Below are 3,633 nucleotides of genomic sequence, written 5' to 3' on the forward strand. Positions count from 1 at the left end.
TTAGGAATAAAATAACAAACAAACCAAAGGAAACCAATTTTTTAAAATGCGTATTTGTGAAAGGAGCAAGAGGGAAAAGAATCTAGTCTAAAAAATATGAACTTTAGCTAGAGTTATGATAATTGTTCTACTGTAGCCTAATTTTCCATGTCAAAATGTTCCTTTATGATCAATTCATTCAACATAATGGAAAAATGCATTTGAAGGGGTTTAGTAGCTATGCATACAAAAATTCTATAGATATTATTTAGAGATATTTAGAAAGAAATAGAATGGTTTAAGACATGATTTTTACTGTGTACATTGAAGAGATCATATTAAAAGCATGGACACTATGCTAACAACTACTTTACACAAAACCACTTCAAACCATTTAACTTCCAAAGCCTGCTGGTTATAAAAAGAAATTCTGTGAAACAAGCTGCAAATGTAGTGACTTTTTGTGTGGTGTAAATGCTGTACTGTAGAAGACTATACTTTCCGAAGCCTTTAGAAGACTGTAGAAGGAAAACCAGCTAAATTCTACCCAGGAAACCATGTCTCTCACGGCAGCATTGTTTTTCAGTGGTTTTACTACACACCGGAAGCCAACTCTGTTCCTGTTCATCTAGGTGTCGATGCCATAACTCAAAGGAACAGATCCAAAAATGATTTTTAGTGACTTGAAACTCAACTGCTTTATGAACACCGTGTATAGATTAACAACATCTATGATTCAGCAAGGCATTTAACAGATGGAAAGCAGAAGTTTTCCCATGAACTGAAGTATTTGTTCACTGGTTTCCAACTGGAGGCAAAACTGAGATTCTTTAATAGCAACTCTCTTTCATATATATCACATACTTTATGCCATATGCCACAGCATCAAGTGAAAGGATATTTGAGGGGGGGAGCATTATTTCTCTTTGGGGTAGTGTGGAAGAGTCAGAAAATTTTAAAATAGCAATAACCAGTTCACCATACCATGAGTCACATGAATCTAGAAGGGTTCAGATTAAATCAAGTGGTGCTATTTATAGAATTGACATGATGGCAAGAATCCCCTTTTGTCTTTACTACCAGGAGCAATGCTATTGCAGCCAGTAGAAATAGGAATAGGCCTTATATTGAATGTGGCACATTCCTATTTTTTAATTAGTACTTTTATAAGTTCTTCTGATTTAATACATGAAAATTTTCCCTCCTTGATGTTTCAAGGAATACCATCTTATCATTTTAGGATCAAAATAAAGATCTGTTACAATCATAAGAACTTCTTAATGGGAAAAACAGTTTGAAAACAGGATTTTGTTGTTTTAATTTCTTTATTTTAAGTGAAATGAGGGACTCCTTTATAGTTTGTATACATGCATTTCCTTTCCATTTGCTCTTTAAGCCCAAGAGTTTGTTGTTCTTTGTTCAAGTTTTCAGAGAAACTGAAAGTAACTAGAAACCGACTTTAAAAAATACCTTTCCTCCCCACTGTTTATTTTCTTTATAAATTTCCTCATCTTGATCTAGTAGTATGGAGAAATGCAAATCATCCTTAAATCTTTTTTACAATTTTGATTTATCTAGAGGATTTCTAACACACAGCTTTCACTCATTAGATGTAGAGATTCTGGCTCTTAACCAGTCTGTAAAGTCAGAGAATACTATGCTGAGTTATCTTGCTGAGAACCTGCCCTGTTTTAAATAGAGCTCCCATCTCCTTATATTATTGTGCTTTAATTATGCCATGTGTAAAATGTTTTTACACATAAAGCAACCAATCTGAACTTACTCAAGCGATGGCATCTGTCTTTGCAGTCAATGTTCTCAGCCCACTGCTGGTTTAAAATGTAATCAGCTTTTTCTGCTAGTTTAAATGGAATTTAAGTTTCTGTTCAAGATATAGCCTGTGATGCTGCATTGCATTGCACAAACACAGTTCCTACATTCTTACTGAAGTCAGATCACTCTCTCTGCACTGCAGAGTTGGAGCTCTGAAAGGTTTAATTGGAATCCTTCTCAAGCATATTACTACATAGCCTTTGTAACCAGTAACAAATTTGCAAATATTTTTATATGGTACATAATGATTCAATAGGACATAATAAGCCAAATTTGCAAAAGAGACTATGTTTTCATCTAAAATATTCACCGACTTGTATGGACAAGCACAAAAGGCAAAGGCAGGTTGCATCCTTCCTGTACCTGTACGCATGCTTTAATTTTGCACGTGTACACATAAGTTCTAATTTGATGCATACAGAGAAACTGATTAGATGAAAGCATCTCTTTTAAAAAATCTGGTTTCGGTGATTTGTGCACGATGAAAATACAGAAAGCTAGAAGTGATATAGTTTCTGTGTTAGGTCAGACATTTCAAGAACTGGTATCTTCCTGCTCCACTTTAGGCTAAACAATCTGCTACAGTCTTATTAGAAGAAATGGTATACCTTAATGTCAGCGCTTGTCTTGCTTAGCTGTCATCTCACATTCCCTAGGGGCTTGTATATCCTCTATGACTGAGATTTGCACAGCAATGTCAGGGATTTGGATGCTCAGTACCCATTACTGTTGCTGAGGATCTAACCCCTTTGTTAAGGGATGTTCGTTCTTTCTGTGGATTTGCTGTCTTCTGGCTCTGTGGTTTATATTCCCTACCTTTCAGTATTTCCAATGATTCTTCAGTCTGCTCTTGAGAAGGCCTTTCACCATTGCTGCATTTTATAATCCTTCACAGAAAGCCCTGAAGTGGCTATGGGAAAGCTATTTCTTACAAACTTGTTACACACATATGGACCTCAGCAGGAATACAAGGGATTTGGATAATGCCAGAGACTTCAGGAAAGACACTTCTGAGCAAGCTGCCAGCCTGTCCAAGTTAGAATAAACTATTTGGACTATTTTGGCCCCTGGAGCACAGTAGAAGTCCTTGACCTATAAATTCACATTTGGTCTTCACTTTCTCAGGGATGCAACTTCCTCATGTTGTCTACACCGACATCAGAAAATCAAACAGTGCTGGGACAAAGGCTTAAGTACTGGCCCTCCATCTTCCCTATTTAACTGTTTGCAGTTTAAGCATAAAAGAATTTAAGCATGGATGCAAGCCACACAGTCTTAATCAGCCTCCAGACCAGAGAACATAACCTGGCTCCTTTTAATCACTTCTACACACAGAGCCAGTACAGGCAAAGATTAAAATCTCACTCTGACATTTAACCATCTTTGCAAGGCACACTTAGGACAGCTGGTGAAGACTGCTGCTCTGCGACAGCTTCTTAGTTAGTAATACAGTTACATATGTGTGTCCACATGTGCATGTGTGTGTGTGTGTGTATATATATATATACACAAAATGTTTATGTCAATGCATGGAACAGGTACAGCACCATTTTCAACCTTAGTTAACAAGGCTGTACAGTACAGAGAATAAGTTTCAAGCCTTTGACTTACGACTCTTGTTTTTAATATGGTTTTAACTGTCAATGCTAGTAAGTCATAAATATGAGAATAATGTAATGAGGACTACCACAGACACCCACTTCTATGTTATTTTATTTTTGTTCCGTATTTAAAGTATCCACACATCTTCACACATTTCCTTCCTCCTCACTGTCAGACACTGAGGCTCTCAGTTATGCAGGTAAAAAGGACTGACACTTT

Source organism: Leptosomus discolor, chromosome 8 (assembly GCF_034619465.1).
Source record: "Leptosomus discolor isolate bLepDis1 chromosome 8, bLepDis1.hap2, whole genome shotgun sequence".
Taxonomy (NCBI): domain Eukaryota; kingdom Metazoa; phylum Chordata; class Aves; order Leptosomiformes; family Leptosomidae; genus Leptosomus; species Leptosomus discolor.